This window comes from Tenrec ecaudatus, chromosome 1 (genome assembly GCF_050624435.1).
Source record: "Tenrec ecaudatus isolate mTenEca1 chromosome 1, mTenEca1.hap1, whole genome shotgun sequence".
Lineage (NCBI taxonomy): Eukaryota > Metazoa > Chordata > Mammalia > Afrosoricida > Tenrecidae > Tenrec > Tenrec ecaudatus.
The window spans coordinates 180,208,750-180,230,511 of NC_134530.1; the positions used below are offsets into that span (position 1 = coordinate 180,208,750).

A 21,762-nucleotide genomic window follows, 5' to 3' on the forward strand; every position below is an offset into this window, starting at 1 on the left:
AGAGTAGAGAGGAAAAGGGAGAACAGCAGTCTGCGGGACTCGGTTACACGGGGGCTGCGGGCAGTGTAAAGAAGTTGATGTGATTCTATGGGTGATCCCACCGGAGCGATGTCACTAGCTTATGCGTTTAAAGGGTCACGCTGCTGTGGGGTGAGAATGAGGTAGGGGGTGAGTGTGGAAGCAAGGAGACCAGTAGGGAGCTGCTGCTACAGTCCACGATCAATGGAGACTTGGACCAGGGCTGCTAACAGAGAAGGCGAGAAGTGATTAGATTCATTCGTCACCTTACAGGCTCCATCAGCGTAGAGCTAAAAAAGGACTTAGAAGTAACACGTTCTAGTTGGATCATTTGACAGGGGATGGAACTGAAGCTAAGAGACATAAAGGGCCTGTTGTCACATACCTGATTCTGACAAAGCTCACATCTATCTATCGCCTGATGCGGTCCCCACAGCTCAGTTTTAGCAGGCTACTCCTGGGCTGGGATCAGGAATGTACAACAAAGGTAACACCATGCTCCAGCCAAGGCTAGAGAAGCCTTGGTCAGAATGAAGGACTGTCTTTGCTTGGGGCAAGGCCAAAATCAAGGTTTAGCAATTGCCCTACTTGCCAAATCCAATGGAGCAGCCCTTCCTTCAGTTCTCTGGCTCTCTGGCTGGTTTGTATCTGGCTCTCTTCTTTTTCCCTGAGATTGTTCTCTTCCTGGCTCACCTGGTCCTGCATTGTCTGCATCTCTAGCCTCCCTCCCTTTCAGTTCCTCACCTGCAGTCTTTACTAGCTCATCAGCCTGCCCGCTGTCCGCCTCTCACCTTGCAGTTTGTAGCACCACTTCTTCCTTTCTCATTTACAGAGGAAATTAACCGCTTGTGTCTTCCAAGTCGCTTCCTCTTCCTTGGTAGTTGCCTCTAAGATTCCTTTAAGGATCCACCATTTTCTACTCTCAGTCCTTGGACAATGGCCTATGGCTCATCAATCAGAACATTCCAACTCCCCAGAGCCCACCCAGAGCTTAGGAAATGTAACAGGACTTAATGCTGGGAGAGCTAGAAAAACGGTTCCCATCTTCCTATGGACATAAGAGCCTGCTTCCCTTTGCCATCATGGGGGCCAGGAGATGCCAGGGACCCCACATGAAAGAAGAGAAGGTGATAAAAAAATGAGTCCTGATGAAATCATTTAACCCTGAATCTAGCCATACCTGAAATCAGACACACCAGAGACGGAAGGTACTTTCTCTTCTGCCTAGCCAAAAAGCAAACTCACTGTCCTCAAGTGGACACCAATGCATAGCGCCTACAGGACAGGACAGAACTGACCCTGTGGGTTTCTGAGACTGTAACTCTTTACAGGAATAGAAAGCCTCCTCTTTCTCCTTCAGAGCAGCTGGTGGTTTTGAACCACTGACTTTGCAGTTAAGCAGCCCGATGTGTAAGTACTATGCCACCAGCGCTCCCTTTTGTCTTAGCCAACTTGAACAGGATTTCCTACCACTTGTGTAACAAAGAGCCTTACTGGACACGTCATCTCTCTCTCTATTCTCCCTTGCTAGAACCACTGTCCCTTGGTTTTTACTCTGGGATCTCCATCTGCAGCATAGATGGTTCTTCAGAGCTCCAGGCTCATATCCAACCACCTACTAGATGCTCCCCCTTCATGTCCCCCACCTCCCACCCATATGCCACATGCAGGCACTTCAGAGTCACTCCATAATAGAACTGATCATCTCACGTCTGTCATCCCTGCCTGTGTTAAATAAAATACTCCCATCCACCTCATCACACAGCATGGAAACCTGGGGCATCTCACACGACTCCTGCCAGTTAATCCTGACAGGGTTAAGACCCTGACAGGCACTTTCTGACTGTGTGGCCTTGAGTTAATAAATACAACTTCCCATCCTTAGTTTGCAGGATGGTTGCTCCGATTGTGTGAGGTGATGGCTCAAAAGCCATGAACGAAGGTCACCCTGTTCCATCCCCTCACATTGACCATTCAGCACGGCTAGACATTCTAAACCAGGGTGGGAATCTTGTTCTGCCAAGGGCCATTTGAATACTTATACCATCATTCTCCAGCCACACTGGTCAAGCAGTTAATCAACTGACCCCTGAGTGACACCCAGAACTACTTCTCTTTAGTGAGGTGTGTGGGGTTGGCCTTATACGGCCTATGAGCCAGATATCCCCCACCCCTGTAATCTAAACCAAATCTTTGTCTTCCCCATCATGACCCCACCTCAGAGTCCTCACCCTCAACCATCTGGATATTTCTATTTCATCTTCGTATCTTTGATCTCACCCCCAGAGGGCAGATCCTCCAGACTGGCCATTCCCAAACATAAGCCTGATCCTGCGATGCAATGTCTGGCTACTGCAGAATTTACCTACTTGCAGTTCATACGAGGGCCTGTCTGGTCATTCCCATTTTTGCGTCAATTATACCTCCACTTCAGGTAATAACCCGTAACCCTCAAAAAACAAACGCACTGCCAAGGAGTCAGTTCCAACTCCTCATGCCTCTGTAGAGGGTTTCCGATCTTTACAGTAGCAGTCTCATCTTCCTGCCATGAAGCCGCTGGTGAGTTTGAACTGCCACCTTTCAGCTAGCAGTCCAACACTTGGCCCACTGCCATAGAGTAGATTCCAATTCATAGTCACCTCAGAGGACAGGGGCTAGGACTGCCACTTCTGGTTTCTAAGGCTGCAATCTTTACAGAAACAGCCTCATCTTTTTCAAATGGCTGACATTTCACTTAACAGCCCGATGTATAACCCAGGGCTCCTCAAATCTCTGATAGTTCTACAAAGATGCTCTGGCGTACTCTAGCTCCGTGACTTTACACCCGGTTCCCACTGCCCATATGCCCTTCCTCCCTCCCCACACACCTACGGAAAAACCCATCTCTTAAGACTAGATGAAAAGGCAAATGCCGATGCTAAGTTTACTAAAGATGCTCATAGACAAATTAAAACACTCTAGGGTCCCCAATGTCACAGACAGGAGGGGAACTGATGTGGGGGGCAGGAGGGGGAGTAAGAAGAAAGTCAACAAAGGCATCCTTTTAAAGGAAAACTAAAGCAAAGAAGGAGTAGAAAAGAAGGGAAAATTAGGTGATACTTAGATCACCTTAAGCTAGGCCAAGGCTTCCCAAGGAAGACAGAAAACTTGAAGCCACAGAGAAAAATGACAGTACATGTGATCCCACAGAAGTACTTGACACAATGGATGGATGGATGGATGGATGGATGGATGGATGGATGGATGGATTGAGATAAGAGTTGCACAAACCTCCAATAAAATTATTTTAAAAATAAATAAACAAAACCAAAAAGACCTATAAGAGTCCCTGATAAAATGATTATTTAAAAAAAGAATACAACATGAAAAAAAATTTTAAGCTACACGAAGACACAGCCAATGAAGTTCAGCTAAAAGACATAGAAGATACAATATTTACAAATTTATTTTGGCTCAGAAGTACCTCCTCACTGAAGGCATTCTACTTTTATCCCTAAACCAAAAAAAAAACCCCAAACTCAGAGCCATCAAGTCGAGTCTGACTCACAGTGACCCTGTAGAGCACGTTAGAACTGCCTGTGTGGGTTTCGGAGACTACTAGTCTTTACTGGAGTAGAAAGCCTCATCTTTCTCCCGAGGAGTGGCTGATGGTTTCAAACCGCTGACCTTGTGGTTAGCAACCCAAATGCATAAATCACTACACCAGAAAACTCCTTGCTTTGAGCCTCACAGTGCTCCCTGAAAGCATTTCCCATGAGTGTCACCCTCGCCCCTGCTGGGCACACAAAATGGCCAAGGAAACAGATTAAGAGCCAGTTGTCAGCACCCTCTCCTGGAGTGGGACTAGAATGATAGAAGAGCACTTACCAGTGGAACAAATGAAGTACTGAGTCATAAAGCCAATCCTTCTTGCAAACACCTAGCAGCCCGACAGCTATCTCCAGTTTTGTTGATGTTTTGGTCTTAAAGCAAACTAGGGAGAAGACACCCCGTCTGCCCTCCAGTCATGCTTATTGGCATCTCAGGATGACAGGAAGCAGCACTTCAGGAGGTTCAAAGGGGAGGCTACCAACTGGTAGCCTGCAGGCCATAACCAGCCTGCACATATACTTTGGTTGCTCCACATATTTAAAAGTAACGTGCTTTGTTTTTTTTTTAATGGGTTACTGACTGGAAGAAAAGAAAAACCTGGAGCCTTCTCATAAAAAAACCCATATTTATAACTTCTCCAAAGACATTGGTTAGGCAAAAATGCACCAAGTTTGGGGCACCTGCCTCCTGAGGGGGTGTGGTCTATACGCAGCCCTCCCACCGATCTTTCCTCAGCACTAAAGTGTCACCCTTTGCAGGGCCCCAGCCTGAAAAGGAGCTTCTACCACACAACAGCTCCTCCCCTGGCTGACACCTTGGTCAATTCTAGGACAGCCCATTCTGTTTTCCCCGGAGCAACAAATCCATGTCCTCTGTCAACAGAGCCCTCCTCCATCTCTCTGGCACCCTACTCCACAGGACCACAACAAAGAGAGATGAATTTGGGGGGGCACCTAAGATCATGGGTTTCATTTCTAAAATGCCAAGCAGGAGTCATTAGGAAGGGTCTTCACGTTCACTGCCATAGGACGACCAGCCTGTTATCCTGGGCCGAGTCCCAGTGAGAGAACCTACCAGAGTGCAGTCCTGGCTGCGCTGAGTCCTCCTTTCCTCACTTAAGAAATGAGTTTAAAAAAAGAAAGAGAAATGAGTTCACAGCACCTCACCGGGCTTTTGTAAGAACAAAAAATAAACCATACGGGACAGTGGCTCTTAGCACCTCACCATGTATAAAATAAAATGGGGTATGAACTAGGATGGGAAAAAATGAGTACTCTGACAGAAACAGGCCGCATGGATGGATGCCCGTTGAAGAGTGGCATGAAGCGAGGATGTCTGTGTGACCTAAGGTGTCTCTCTCTCTCTCTCTCTCTCTCTCTCTCTCTCTCTCTCTCTCTCTCTCTCTCTCTCTCTCTCTCTCTCTCTCTCACACACACACACACACACACACACACACACGCACGCTTTCTGCCCTCGAGGGCTTAAAATGTCTCTCCCACACCTACTCATTGGCTGAAGCAAAATGGAGTATATGGGAAACCATCTAAGCACCCACTTCTCTGCAGCAGGGGCTCTCGGGAGCTCATCCCCAGAAGCTGGTCAGAAAAGTGGCTAGGGCTGAATGGCTGGACCAGGAGGAGGCACAGACCTGCCATGCCTGTCCTCCCCAGAGCCATACAGCTGCGACGGGAGCCCCAGCATATTTAACATTGGCCTCGCTGGACAAATCAGACAACAAGGTCCAAGGTCCTTTCCCTCCAACCTCCAAAAGCACATCACTTTCTTACTTTACAGGGAGGAGGCTCAAATGACCGGCTCTGGAGAGCACTTTGCAGAAACGAGTGAAAGGAACAATAACGAACAAAAATAGCCCAAAAGACGTGGTGTAAAGTGGACCAACTGCAAAGCTAGGCGGTCGGTTGCTGGCAAGGCGAGCTCTCTTAAGCGCCGAGTCCACCCCATTGATCCGCGTTCTCATCCCACCTGCCTTTGTCAAAAGGATGCTTGGTCGGGTGCGGGAAGATCTGACCCAGAGGGCGTCCAGGGCTGGCAACTCCCCCCAACATGAACCGAGTCTCCCTCTGGCCGGTCTGCCGCGCAGAGGCGTCCACCCCGCGGGCGGCGCCGGGGCTGGCGGGGCGACTTCGGGGCGCGCCTCCCACCAAGGGTCAGGGAGACAGCGTCCGGAGCCCAACCAGGAGGATGCTGCTCACCTGGTGGTCCTCACGGATTCCCACCAGCCCTCCCCCCTGAGGAGAGCGTCGACCGCCCTGGCTGCAGAAGCGCTGCCTCCGGGCGCAGGGTCCCAAGCAGGCATCGATGCCACCCGCCACTACCACCATCACCCCCCAGCTCCAGGGACGTGGAAGGAGGCTTCGGGCGGAGCGGAGAAATGGGGCGGGCAGCCCCAACAGCATGGGATGGGCCTCACCGAACCCCCCGGCCACTGGGGAGGGGCGCGCCCCCAAGATCTTCTCACAAAGAGCTCCGGCTCGCGACATAGCCAGGCAGGGTGCGGCCGGGAGCAGAGCCCCTACCTCGGGGAGGGGGGCGGGGGGACGGGGTGCGGGGAGAAGAAAAGTAGCGTGGGGGCAGGGAGGCCTGGAGGCAGGGGGCGCGGAGACCCTCCCCCGGCCGCCCTCCTCCCCGCGCGATGATCCCAGACCCGCTCCATCCCGCTCCGCCCCCGCTCCGCCCGAGCCGGCGCCCCCCGCTCGCCGCCCCGCGCCCCCCGCGCCGTGCTCACCGGGGAGCCGCCGCCGCGGCAGCGCTGGGCCCCGCCGGACCGCCTCCCCGCCTGGGCCGCCGCCGCTTCCTGCCTCCCTCCCGGCCGCGCTCGGGGACGCAGGGTTTCGGGTTTCAGCCCGCCGAGCCCCGCCTCGCTCCGCCCGCCGCCGCGCCACCAGCACGCGGACCGCGGCGGGCGCAGGCCAAGTAACTTTGCGGTGCCCGCGCCCCTCCTCCGCGCCCCGCCCGGCGCTCACGCCCCTCCGAGGGGCCGGCCTCCCTCCCGGCTCCTGGGCCATTTCTTCCCACGGCCAGCCCCGGCCGCTGCTCTTTGTCTCCCCGTCCTCTCGCTGCGCCCACTTCTCCCTCTGCAAACCCGTGTGGTTCCTACTTGGGCCTTCCCTGCACCCGCGCCTCCGTCCCGGCTCCAGCCGTTGGGCCGGGCCCCGCTCCCCGTGGGGCTCCATCGCGCCGGCACTTTCCGCTTCTCGCGGCCCGCTCCGTCCGTCCCGCCGCAGTCGCTCGCTCCTCGCCGCGAGCGCTTTCCCGGCTCACCTTCCGTGCATGCACCGGCGGCTCCGAGCATCGCCCTGGGCCCCGGGAAGATCCCGGTGAATTAGCGAAGACGCCTTGCTTTGAGGACCCACGCGGGCACGGACGGAGGGCAAGGGCCACGCGTAAACAGGTTTTCACAAAGCAGTTCTGCACCCCGTCTGAGCCAAACGGCCGGGGAGCAAGAACTGCAATAAAAAGGCCAGGGCGCTGCCAGCTCCGAACAGACCTGTTTCCTCTCGCACAATTGGGCTTTTTTCCTGCCCTTTCCTTTCGCCTCTCGTTTCTGGACCGGTCCCCAGACCCCTAAGCCTTCTATTTTTAATAAGGGATGAAAAGTTGGCGAAAACACTAAAACTACAAACGACATGGCCTTCCAAAACAGATAAGAAATTATAAAGCCCAGTTCACTAAGCTGTAGGGGGCGGGTAGGGAATCCTGCACTTCAAGGAGCATTCAAGGTTCTCTGAAATCCATCTGATAAATATACTAATTATTCCCTTGTCTGCAGGCTGACACTGTGGGAGCGGCTTCGGTATTATTATGATGCCACCGGGACATTGGTTAGAGCAATAATTTACTATCTAGCACCTGCCAAACATCCAGCTTGCTTCAGGAACAAATGGGATAATGGGTAGGAAAAAAAAGTCCAAGAGTACCTTATTATTCCTGGGAGAGAGATACAAAAAACAAGAAGTCGGAACTCTGCTTTAAGTTTAGATCACCCAGCCAGCCAGGTGCTTGAAGGACATTTGTTCTGAAATCCCTTTCTTTTTTTTTTTTTTTTTTAATTTTAACAATTTATTAGGGGCTCATACAATTCTTATCACAGTTCATACATATACATACATCAATTGTATAAGGCACATCTGTACAGTCTTTGCCCCAATCATTTGAAATCCCTTTCTTTCCCTGACACCAACTCAGACCCTGGATAGTAAGCTTTATGACTCGGTGGAGTTAGTTTTCCTTTCTGAGACATGTATCAGATGGGAATCACCATACCTGCCAGTGTGTAGAAGAAAAAGATCAAATGAGATACAGTCAGAGGCCCCTGAGAAGGGCCCTTTAGAAAGCTGGTATTGCAGGAAGGCCTGAGAAGAGATGGAGACAATGGTATTCAGAAACAAACAATTATGACTCTTCCGGTTCCATATGCATCCAGGATGCAAAAGATGGCCTTCACGCAGAGCAGGCTTCTCCCATGCTTCCTTTGCTTCATTTTGAACTCTTCACCTGCAAGCGTCTGCCCCTGCTGCTTATTAGCAAATAGATTATGCATCACAAAGGCTTTTCTTTCCTTGGCACACACACTCAGAACTTAGGTGCAGTCAGGAACAGGGAGGGCTGCCAACAAACGCCTGTTCAGTTGCTCTCAACGTTTTCCCCTCTCCTAGAGCTAAGATTGCGCTACGAGCAGTATTCAGTCAGATCCAATGAAAACATAAATATTAAGCTATATATTGTCCAAGTGTTTATTTCAGAGTATCTGTCTCATTGTCAAGGTTGACAGCCATGTGAAAACCATACAATTTAGTTTTGTACAAGAATTTAAACTTTTCTCAAAATGCACAAAAAAGAGACACAATAATGGCTCATTTTCAAAATCTGTTGTAGATGCCATTTTCTTCCAGGCCCCCAAAGAACTTCTGAATGAAGACAGGAGAGGCCTTCTCCAACTGAGCCCTAAATGCTTGCTGAGAAATTGACATGATGCTTGGTGCTGGCTACTGTCCAGTACTTCCGGACTCAGGGAGACCCCTGTGTGCAGAGCAGACCTGCTCCACGGGGGCTCAAGGCTGTGACCAGACCAGAAGTTAAAGGCTAGCCCTCTCCTCCGGGGCTTTGCTGGGTGGGTCTTACCTCCAGATTTTCTGTTAGTCTAGCACTTGGTCATTTGCATCACTGAGGGGTTCCCTACATGTAATTGTACATCATTTGTGTAAACTTGTGCTCACCAGCAGTCCACCTAAAACTCAAAAACAAAAAAAAAGACCTCAAACCCGCTGCCATCGAGTCAATTCTGACTCACAGCGACCCCAGATGAAAGGGTAGACTGTCCCTGTGGGTTTCTGAGAGTGCATTTCTTCCCAGAAATAGAAAACCTCATCTTTCTCCTGAGGAGTGGCTAGTGGTTTCAAACTGCTGAACTTGTGGTTAGCAGCCACCAGGGCTTCTCATCCACATAAAACTGCCCGGAGCCAATCCCAACTATGTGGACAGACCCCCCCCAAAAAAAAATCACTTTAGAGGACAGCACTGAAGCTACATCTCAGGGAGAGGGACATGTCTAATCAGAGCGCATGGGAGCAAACGAAGGAGGAGGGAGAAACCGTGGAGCACATCCTGGTCCACCAAGCCCTGAGGACGATATTCTTGCTCAGAGCAGCCAATGCACAGAGAGGACCATAGGACCGGCCCCACCATGAGACACAACGTCCCTCACTGACCCATAGTGCTATGGGGGACAACACTGAAGACACAGTGCGAGAATTGTGCCTGATCTAACCCACCACATTGAGGCAAAACACTTAAGGGCATGCAACAGAACAGCAAGGGGACAGAGCAATGAAGTCCCCCGGGGAAATACCAAAATTAGACTTTGGAGCCAGGGCATGGCACCCCATCAGACTTGACCCAAAAACACCTGTAAAGGTCCACAAATAGACCTTGAATTATTTATAGGCTTTTCTTTTTTTTTTTGTCATTGATTTGTTGTTGCTTTCTTTTGCTCTGTCTTGTTTTTGTGCATATCATTATCTCTGCATGTCTATCTAGATAAGATAGGTGGGATAAATAATCTGAAGGAGAAAACAACGGGACCAGAGGTTTGACGGGGACACAGAAGAAGGGGAGGAAGGGGAAAGGAAGTGGGTGCTAACAAACCCAGGGACAAGGGAACAACAAGTGATCTAAAATCTTGATAGCAAGGAGGGTGTAGGAAACCTGCAGGGACTGATCAAGGGCAATGTAACCAAGAGGAATTACTGAAACCCAAATGAAGGCTAAACATGATGAGACAAGAGGAAAGTAAAAGGAAATAGAGGAAAGAACTATGAGGCAAAGGGCATTTACAAAGGTCTAAATAAAGGCATGTACATATGTAAATAAGATGGGGAAATAGATCTATTTACATATATTTATAGGTTTAGCATTAAGGTAGCAGATGGACAGTGGGCCTCTACTCAAGCACTCCCTCAATGCAAGAACACTTTGTTCTAATAATCCTGCATTCTGTGATGCTCACCTTCCCAAAATAATGATTGAAGACAAAATGGGTACATAAGCAAATATGGTGAAGAAAGCTGATGGTGCCCAGCTACCAAAAGATACAGCATCTGGGGTCTTAAAGGCTTGAAGATAAACAAGCGGCCATCTAGCTGAGAAGTAACAAAGCCCACATGGAAGAAGCACACCAGCCTGTGTGATCACGAGGTGTCGATAGGATCAGGTTTCAGGCATCAAAGACCCAGAAGAAAAAATATCATTGTGAATGAGGGTGAATGCGAGTGGAAGCTCAAAGCCCATCTGTAGGCAATTGGACATTCTCTTGCAGAAGGGTCACAGGGAGGAGATGGGCCAGTCAGGGTGCAGTATAGCATCAATGAAACATACAACTTTCCTCTAGTTCTTTAATGCTTTCTCCCCCCCCTCCAACTATCATGACCCCAGTTCTACCTTACAAATCTGGCTGGATGAGAGGATGTACATGAGTAAAGATAAAAGCTGGAAACATGGAATCCAGGACAGATAAACCCCTTTAGACCAATATTGAGAGTCGTCATCCCAGAAGGGGAAGGGGAAGGTGGGGGTGAAAGGGGAAACCTATCACAATGATCTACTTATAAGCCCCTCCCAGGGGGGAACGGACAACAGAAAAGTGGGTTCAGAGAGACATTGGACAGTGTAAGACATGAAAAAATAATACTTTATAAATTATCAAAGGTTCATAAAGGAGGAAAGGTGGGGGAGGGAGGGGGAAAATGAGAAGCTGATATATATCAAAGGCTCAAGTAGAAAGAAAAGGTTTTGAAAATGATGATGGCAACAAATGTACTTGACACAATGGATGGATGGATGGTTGCGATAAGAGTTGCAGGAGCCCCAAATTAAACGATTCAAAAAAAAACCTGTCCAGAGCCAAATGGTGCCCCATGTCATCCGTCTCGTAGGCAGTCTTATTCCCCCATGCTCTGCACACTGGGTCCTTGCCGCTCTTCACATCTCAGCTTCAATATGGCCTCCATCAAGATGTCTTCCTTGCCAGTCCAAAAGAGGTTCTCTGACTTCATCTCTCCCCTGGCTCCCAGATCCTTTCCTACATCAAATGTATCCCAATTTAAAATACATGGGTTTGGGGTTGTTAAAAGTGTGTCTCCACTGCTAGATACGAACTCCATGATCACGGGAACTTGGCCTGTCGTATTCATCACTATAGGACCAGGGCCTACTACAATTTAAAAAAATTAATGGAAATAAATTACGTCTTCAGGGGCCTCAAACTTTGAAGATCATGGAAGAGTTCCCTGGAAATTTCGTAGATCCAACACCAAAGGCACAAATGAAAAGGGAGAAATTATATTGGATTTCATAAAAATGCTAGTGTTTCAAATGATACCATCAAGAAATCAGACAGATCTGACACAGAATGGGCGGAAATATTTGCAAATTGTCTAAATAATAAAGGACTTGTATCTTTATTAATAAAAGAACTGTTGGAACAGCCCAAGGTTAAAAGAATAAGTAACTAACTTTACAGATGGAAAAATATACTAATCCATAACTTATCAAGGGTTTGTGAGGGAGAATAGGCGGGGGAGGAAGGGGGTTAGAACTGGGGAGCTGATACCAGGGCCTCAAGTGGGAAGAGAATGCTTTGAAAATGATGATGGCAACATATGTGCAAATGTGTTTGACACACTGGAGGAAAGTATGGACTGTGATAAGAGATGTAAGAGCCCCAATAAAAGTATTTTTTTAAAAGATGGAAAAATGATCTAAATAGATACTTCTTCAAAGAAGATACCAATGACCAATGAGCTCATGTAAAAAGGCTCAACATCATTTATCGTTAATGACACTTTGGAAAAGTGTTTAAACTTTTTTCAATTCGTACATTACACATTGTTATTATATGAGTCAGCAATTCTACTCCTTAGTACCTGAGAGTATTGGAAACATAAGTCCACACAAAAATTAGTACATGAATGCCCATACCAGCATTATGTATAATAACCCAAAAGAAGAAACCTATCCGGATATCTGTCAGCTAGTAGCTGGATAAGCAAAATATGGTATATCCATCAAATGGAATATTGTCCCATAGTAGAAAGGTATTATGGTATATCCATCAAATGGAATATTGTCCCATAGTAGAAAGGTATTATGGTATAGCCATCAAATGGAATATTGTCCCATCGTAGAAAGGTATTATGGTATATCCATCAAATGGAATATTGTCCCATAGTAGAAAGGTATTATGGTATAGCCATCAAATGGAATATTGTCCCATAGTAGAAAGGTATTATGGTATAGCCATCAAATGGAATATTGTCCCATCGTAGAAAGGTATTATGGTATAGCCATCAAATGGAATATTGTCCCATCGTAGAAAGGTATTATGGTATAGCCATCAAATGGAATATTGTCCCATCGTAGAAAGGTATTATGGTATAGCCATCAAATGGAATATTGTCCCATCGTAGAAAGGTATTATGGTATAGCCATCAAATGGAATATTGTCCCATCATAGAAAGGAATGAAGTACAAATACATGATATAACCTGAATGAACCTTGAAAATCTGCTAAGTGGAACAAGCAAGTCATAAAAGACCTGGCAATGATCCCATTTCTATAGGTCCACAATGATCAAATCTATGGAGACAGAAAATAAATGAGGGACTGACTAAGGCTGGCGGAGCTCCAGAGGAGCTGCCAGGCAAGCTTTGGACTGCAAACCACAAGGGCAGGGGTTCAAACACACCAGCCACTCCAAAGGAGATGAGAAGGCTATCTGCTCCCTTCAAGATTTGCAGCCCCAGAAGCCCTATGATTCAGAATGACTAGGTGACAGTGCTTAATTGAGTTACTTCTCTCTCTTTTTTTAAATTAATAAATGATTTTATTGGGGGCTCTTATAGCTCTTAAAATAATCCATATATCAATTGTGTCAAGCACATTTGTACGTATGTTGCCATCATCATTTTCAAAACGTTTTCTTTCTACTTGAGCTCTTGGAATCAGCTCTTTTTTCCCCTCCATCCCCACCCCTTCCACCCTTGTGAACCCTTGATAAATTACAAATTATTATTATTTTCATATCTTACACCATCCGCTATCTCCCTTCACCCATGTTTCTGTTCATCCCTGGGGTGGGGGTGTTTTATACGTGGATCATTGCTATCGGATCCATCTTTTCTCCCCCATTCCCACACACACACCCACTTCCCCCTTACCCTCATGTTATCGCTACTCCCATTATTGTTTCTGAGGGGTTTATCTGTCCTGGATTCTGCGTGTCGAGAGCTCTTATCTGTACCAGTGCACATGCTCCAGTCTAGCTGGACTTGTAAGGTACACCTGGGGTCATGATAGGGGGAGAGGGGAAGCATTCAGGAACTAGAGGTATGTTGTGTGCTTCATGGGTGCTATACTGCACCCTGGCTGATTCGTCCCTTCTTTGTGACCCTTCTGAGAGGGGATGTCCAGTTGTCTACAGATAGACTTTGGGTTTCCACTCTGACCCCCCTTGTATTCATTTATTTTTAAGGCTCACAAGAGAATTGAAGAGCAATGAGCAGTGATTGATAGGGGATACAAAGATTAAAATATCCTAAAAGTAGATAATGGTACAACTACGTATACTGACCTGGCTCACAGACACCCTACAAGACAGAGTGGGCCTGCCCCACAGGGTTTCCCAAGTTGTAAACTTTATGGAAGCAGGCTGCCACATCGTTCTCATGAGCAGCAGCAGCTGCTGGGTCAACAGCCAATCTTTCGGTTGGCAGCAAGTACTTAACTGCGCTACCAAGGCACCAGTAAATTTCATACTTTATTTTTATAGTAGTTTTATTGACATATCTTGGACTTTCCAATATATCCATTCACATATAATTCTATTGTTCAATCCCACCTGGCGGAGTTATACAACCATCAACTCCCCTTTCTCACACCCCTCCCCCACCCCTCATCCCCATCACTTCCTGTGAACTCAGGAAGCATGACTCCTGCCACTGTCCCTGAGGGGTCATCTGTCTTGACTACCTTGTACCAAGAGATCTTAAATATGCAAATGATATCAGCTCCTCATTTTCCCCGACCTCTCCGCTCACCCTCCCTCTTGAACCCTTGATAATTTATAAATTATGATTATTTTGTCATGTCTTACACTCTCTGACATCTCCCTTCACCCACTTTTCTGTTGTCAGTACCCCAGGGAGGGGATTATATGTAGATTCTTGTAATTGGTTCCCCCTTTCTGCCCCACCTTCTCTCCACCCTCCCAGTATCCCCACTCTCACCACTGGTCCTGAAGGGTTCATCTGTCCTGGATTCCTGAGATTTCCAGTTCCTACCTGTACCAGTGTACATCCATTGGTCTAGCCAGATTGGTAAGGTAGAATTGGGGGCGGGGGTGGGTGGGAAAGCATTAAAGAACTAGAGAAAAGTTGTAAAAAAAAAAAAAAAAAAAAATTAAAAAAAAAAAAAAAGAAAAAAAAAGAAAAGTTGTAGGTTTCATTGTTGCTACACTGCACTCTGACTGGTTCGTCTCTTCCCCACGACCCTTCTGTAAGGGGATGTCCAGTTGTCTTCAGATGGGCTCTGAGTCCCCACTCCCCACTGTTCCTCACTCTCAATGATATGATTTTTTGGTTTTTTGATACCTGATACCTGATCCCATCGACACCTCGTGATCACACAGGCAGATACCAAGGGCTCAAGTAGAAAGCAAATGTTTTGAGAATGATGATGGCAACAAATGTGCTTGACACAATGGGTGTATGTATGGATTATGATAAGAGTTGTATGAGCCCCCAATAAAATGATTTTTAATAAATAAATAAATCCTTATTTGAGAAGAAATCATGTGAATGGAAAACAAATAAAAGCAAATACACAGCCCCTTAAAAGTATATACAAGTGAACATACACAAATCTCACATGATTAATGATGTATACTTTAGATAAATGCACTTCGTGGTTAGGAAATTATGTCTCAGAAAGGATGCTTTAAACAAAAAGAAAGAGTTCGTTAAAGTGTTGTCTTTGCTTTAACAAAGGCACTGAGTCTTCAGGTGTCGCAGAAGAGCTCTTGTCTGGACCAGTGAACATGCTCTGGTCTAACCGGATTTGTAAGGTAGAAATGGGGTCATGATAGTGGGGGTGGAGGAAGCATGAAAGAACTAGAGGAATGTACACGTGACGTTTTAATGCCCCACCAAAAAAATCTGTTTATGATTTCCTAAATCTAGAACCCCCCAAGATCATTTTAAGCATGATTCATTATGTACTGAACTCTCCAGGAATGCAAATACTATGTGAGTTGAGAACCAATTGCACTTTGGTTTATTCACACATCAACAAGAGTTGTTCATCCTTTTGGCAAATCGCATCAAGGTCAACAGTGCCCTCCTGGTGTGTTGGATATACCCACATAGAGGGTTCCATCCGTATTTACATACATGGCGTTCACAATGACTTTACTCAGAGCTTCCCGTGCCGGGCGCCCTGCTCGTAGGGTCATCTACCATGGTTAGCATATTGAAATGTGTAGTATTTTGTTGTTCAATCATTTACTGAGCAATGTTTTCTTAGTGCCCATGTAGGTGCTAGCTCTACACAACAAAGCACATGTGCCAGTTAGGGATTATGTCAACTAGACACTCATGGGTAAGGGGTAGGGGCGGAGTCCAACTTAGCAATCAGGTAGCAGCCAGATAAAACCTCCTTGGGGGTGTAGCCTTTTATAAGGAAGAGAGACAAAATGAAGTCAAATTCTCTTAGGCCCTTCACGGGCTGCCAGAGCCAGATCTTGAGTCTTACTCCTTGATATCCTGTTGCATCACCTGTTAGCAATCCCAGGAACCGTCAACAGACTACCAATGGTGGATTCACTTGGCAGACTTTGGATTCATATCACTCCTGCATCCACCAGGCTGTGCCCCCCACCGCAGCCCCACTGCCTCTGTTTCATCCTCCTGCTTCCTGTACATCAGCTTCCATGATTCAAGAGAAGCCTGACTTGAACTGAACTGGACTTACCTCTTTCTGGTGTAAGCCATTTCTTGATTGAGGTCTCTTTCTGGATACAAACCCATATTAGCATCACCGGTTTTGCTTCTCGAGAGAATGCAACCTAACACAGAACATTCACAGTCAACAAGACAAACAAAAATCCCGGCCCTCCAGAAGCTTGTATTTGAGTGGGAGAAGCAATAATAAAAACAAAACGCAAGCATAAGTCAAAAAGTATTACGACAGGGAGAGTGGGGGGTCCGTTCATTCACACACACAGGTTTATTCTCAACAGAATGTGTTCAAACATCCTCCTGTGATTAATGGATGGCTGCGGGGAAGTTCTCTCAGCCACACACTCATCTCAGCATCGTTAGAGTACCTTCCAAAAGAAAGTCCCTGACAGTGGCTTCCAAGGGGGCTCTGCTGGCCAGTGAAATCCAGGGCAACTCAGAAGGACACGATAACGACAGCTTTGGAGTATTCCAAAGGGGTCACCTTGACAATTTTCTCTAAGGACACATGATGATCACGGAGGCGGGGTTATAAGGAAGAAGGTTTAAGACATTTGAAAACCCCACTGGTTAGAAAATGTCCAGGAAAGCTGCCCAGAGGACTACTCTCCCATCATGGCAAGGCTCCTTCTCTGAACCCGCTCCCGCTGGCCCATGAGAATTCCCTTGGGAAACCGTTCACCATCCATGTTACAGCACTGACCTTGCACCGTCAGAATTCTTTTTCCTCCCCAAACTCAGAGAACATTTACAAAGCAACACGATTTGAACCCCTCAAGGGCACCCACACCACTATTTTGTCACGGTCAAAATCAAAGAGCACAGAATCTGTTGGGTTACAGAGATGGAGACACTGCGTTCAGAAGAGCAGAGACCTACGCGGTGGATATGTGAGAAGTCATATCTTCACATTTTTATGCTTTTGTTTAGCAAAGGGTTTTAGGATTTTGTCCAATATCTTTTTAATGGCATTCATATAATTGTGTGTGTGTGTCTTCCAAGACACCTATATGCCAATTCTGGTCCAAGCCAATCTAGAGCACATTTTATAAGCCTATTTACTAAAGATAGCCTGTGTCCCTTGTGAGTATTCTGATTTAAGATCTGCTAAATGCTTATTCAAGCACATTTTCACCATTATTACCAAGTGAAAGTGTGTCGTTGGCTTTTTCGGCCACTCGTTTTATTGCATTTCCCAAGGAAGTTACTATGACTGAGTAATCAGTCATCACCCCATTGTTACATTGTTACAGCCTGACCGGAAGCCCCCAAGACCAGGGTAGAGAGTGGCCGCTCCTCTCCAGTCGGTCAGGCTTTGGCAGCTGCCCAAGCAGATCAGGATGAACTGTTTTCCACCCTGCTGCCTCTTCAAGCTGGCCTCTTACCTCTGATGGGTTCTGCTGGACCTACCTTGCTAATCTGGCTAGATGTGTGAGCCAGACATAAGGAAGTCAAAAATCCTGGTCTCTCAGTACCAAAATCTGGGCTTCAGTCAGACCCAGGTCTCCCGTTTACAAAACAGATAGCTTTGAGTAATTTTCTCTTCTAGTTTCTTCACCTGCAAAACGTTAGTTGTGGTTAGGTGCCATCCGGCTGGTTCCAAGGCATAGCGGCCCTACATACAATATGAAACACTGCCCAGAGGGCGCCAGGCTCACAACTGTTCCTGTGCCCATGGCCGCAGCCCCTGTGTCAGTCCATCTGGCCAAGGGCCTGCCTCTTTTCTGCCGTTCTTCTACAAGCAGTACAGGAGGGAGAAAAACCTACCTCACAGACTCCCTGTGCGGGTTGGATGTTGTCATGTGAACAGTGATTTACAAGCGGTAACTCTGGACTCACACTATCTGGATTCTTTTTTTAAAAATTATTTTATTGGGGGCTCCTACAATTCTTATCACAATCCATACATACACCCACTGTGTCAAGAACACATGTACATCTGTTGCCATCACCATTCTCAGAACATGTGCCTTCTACTTGAGCCCTTAATATCTGCTACTCATTTTCCCCCTCCCTCCCCACTGCCCCCTACCTCATGAACCCTTCATAATTCATAAATTATTATTGTTTTGTCATATATTACACTGCCTGAGGTCTCCCCCCGTCTTCTTCTCTGCTGTCCCTCCCTCAGGGAGGAGGCTATACGTAGATTCTTGTAATCAGTTCCCCCTCTCTACCCCACATTCTCTCCACACTCCAGGCATTGCCTCTCTCACTACTGGTCCTGAAGGAGTCATCTGTTCTGGATTCCCTGTGTTTCCAGTTACTCTTTGTACCAATGTACATCCTCTGGTCTAGTCATCTGGGTTCTTATTCCATCACCAGTACCTAGTGGCGGCATCACTTTGGACAAATTATGGAATCAGGTTCCCTGAACTTGATAGTGCTCAGGTGTGAAAAAGAGATCATAATGGAACTTATTTCCCAGAGCACTTATGAGAATTACATTATATAATGGCGAAAAATCAGCATGCTTTTCAGTTAGCAATGTCATCAAAAGAACCCTACTGGCACAGTGGTTAAGCGCTCAGCCACAAACTAAAAGGTCAAGACTGTGAACTCACCAGCCACCTCATGGGAGAAAGATGTGACAGTCTGCTTCTATAACGATCTACAGCCTTGGAAACCCAATGGAGCCATCTATCCTGCAGGGTCACTGTGGATCAGAATGCGCTTGACAGCAATGGGATTTGGGAAACTTATTATTATCACTGATATTGTTACCACTCCTACTGTCAACTTGAAATCACCCTGTAAGCTGTGATGAATGTACTGATTGTCGTTAGGTCCCATCGAGTCAGTTTCAGATTGACCATGACCTTATACACAACAGAACAAAACAAATCACCAGCCTCCCAATTGTTCTTATGTTTGAGTCCATTGTTGCAACTTTGTGTCAATCCATCTTCTTCATGGTCTTCTTCATTGCCCCTTCTAACGTTGTTAGCAACTCAGCACTGGCGTGGGTCTCCATGTGGCATCTCCAGCTCCAGGCCTCTGACTGCCATCAGGGTAGCTCCATGGGGCTTGTCAGCAGGAAGATGAAGCAGAGAGAGAGTCTGTGTGGGTCTGGCCTCCAGGGAGCTATTTATCTCCGTAGAGCCTCCAAATGAGGTCATCAAGCCGTTATCTGATTGACAGGCTAGACTCACCCCTTTGCAAGTTGACAGGAGATTACGTAATGGTCACAACCATATGTCAAATGCATCTATTTTTCCTCGGTCTTCCTTTTTCTGATATCCAACTTTCACATGCATATGAAGCAGTCGAAAACAGCATGGCTTGGGCCAAGAGTGCCTTAGTCCTTGTTTTTCAACACTCAAAAGAGGTCTGTGCAGCAGACTGGCTCAGTGCAATGCATCCTTTCTTCTCTTGACCGCTGCTTCCCTGAGCACTGATAGTGGATTCAAGCAAGACAAAATCCATGCCAACTTCAACCTTTCCTCCATTTATCATGATGTCACCTCTTGGTCCAGTTGTGAGGATTTGGGTTTTCTTTGCATTGAGGTGTAGTCCATACTGAAGGCTGCAATCCTTCATCTTCATTAGCAAGTGCTTCAAGTCCTCCTCACTGTCAGCAAACAAGGCTGTGTCATCTGCATATGGCAAATTATTAACAAGCTTTTCTCCAATCATGATGCCACATTCTTTTTCATATGATCCAACTTCTCTAATTACTCGTTTACCATACAAATAGCATAAGTATGGTGAGAGGATACAGCCCTGATGCACATTTTTCTTGATTTTAAATAATGCAGTATTTCCTGAATAGGAAATTATGGTAACCTTCACCACTATTGTGATTCTTTCTGTCCAGAAAATAGCATATACCAAACCAGTACAGTTTGTTCCTAGCAGATAAATGAGTCACCTAAATTCCAATCAAATCCATTTAAAATATAAATGTCAAAAAGATACCAAGAAGAAACATAGATTCATTCTTCTATCACTTTAAAGTGAGAGAATGTGGTACTTACATAATTTCATATTAAACTGAAGATGTAAAAGTATAGGGGTGGAATCTAACCTGTCAATCAGGTCACAACCTGATAGTGCCTTCTTGTGAGCATGACCTTCATAAAAAGTATCCTGGGAACTCCATCTCTCTCTCTGCTTCACCTTCCTGCTGGTGAGCCACTCAGAGATCTGCTGGAGACCTGCCAGACCCCTGGAGATGCATCCACTGCCATTGGATCCACAAAACTTTTCACCCACCGGCCTGTGATCCTCCTGTATTCTGCATCATTGCATGAGGTTACATGAGTCCGAAGAGGAATTTATGGACTAGTGTCAGATTTATGAACTAGTACTGGACTTATAGACTTGATCCGGCTGGGCTGGGAAGTTTGCTTGATATACTATTTGATATAAAGCTCTCTCTTACATACTTATGAGTGTCATTGGATTTGCTTCTCTAGTCAGTCCAGCCTAACACAGGGAACATTCCTAACAATGACTCAATATCCAGATGTAATAAAATAAAAATAATAAATTTAACTGCACCAATTTTTAGTTGCATGAACAAAAAAATATTACAAGCAAAATTACAAGTAAAATGAGCAAGCATTGGGATACCCATAGCTTCCCTAGAGCTGAACAGACGATGATAAGGAATATGATTAGAACTCAAAGGGAAACTTACCTTTTAAGGAGGAACTGTTTAATCAAGGAGGGATGCCTGGGGTGGGGGTGAGGGTGCGGTGGGGAGCATGAGGGGATTTGGGGAGCAAACAATGAATGCAGGAGGGGGAAAGGAGCATCAGAACTGATTGCGATGATGTATTTATAACTCTTAAAAAGCTATTTAACTATGGAAGTGCATGATATGTCAATAGTATATTAAGCAAACTACTAAAAAAGAAAGAAAACACCAAACTTGACCAATGGTTACCATGGGTGAAGGAGGTAGAGTTTTTGCTTAGGGGCCATTGAGCTTATGTTAATGTTGGAGGGATAATTTGAAAAGGTTATCAGTGTGATTGTACAACACCAAGAATATAATCAATGGCACTGAATTATACATGTAGATGCTGTTGAATTGGAGTATATTTTGATGTGTATATTTTTGCCACAATTTTTTTAAATTACATGAATAACAAGGAATACAAAGGAGAAGAAAATGTTCTAGAAATGATTGTGATGATAATTGTAGAATTCCTCTTGATGTGATTGAATTGTATGACATGTGGATGAAGTGCCAATGACAATCAAGAAGAAAAAGGTGAGTGCCCCAAACTGACTCCCAGTAGGTCCATTCTGACTCATCGTGACCCTCCCTTTATCGGTTTCCTAGACTGTCCACTATGACAGGAGCAAACAGGCTCATCTCTCTTTCTCACAGGCAGGGCCTGGTGGGTTTGAGCCTGACCGCGCCACCAGGGCTCCAAGAGAGGAAATAACTCACTGGAGAAAACAACATACCCCTTCCTCTTCCAACCCTCCAGCCTTCTGCCAATGCTTCCTATTGGTCGCAATCAGCCAGAAGCCGATTCTCAGGGAGTCAGAATAATGGATTCTGCCAGGCTGCCGCCTGGGACACAGAGTGGGGTGGATGGATTCATTGGAAGGTGGAGAGGTGGCAAAAGGATGAAACCCAGCAAAGATTCATGTCTGTAAAATGTA

At 46.3% G+C, this 21,762-nt stretch overlaps 1 protein-coding gene across 2 annotated transcripts in view; it reads right to left on the reverse strand.

Annotated features, from left to right (window-relative positions):
* The window catches only part of GPR161 (G protein-coupled receptor 161), a 57,492-nt gene extending 50,988 nt beyond the window's left edge, over positions 1-6,504 (reverse strand). Inside the window, exon 1 of one of the 2 annotated variants that reach the window (XM_075564506.1) lies at positions 6,356-6,504. The gene's annotated coding sequence lies outside the window, so the exon portion shown is untranslated. The remainder of the gene's footprint in view (positions 1-6,355) is intronic. The other variant, XM_075564497.1, reaches the window with a different exon arrangement.
* Positions 6,505-21,762: the final 15,258 nt, after the last annotated feature.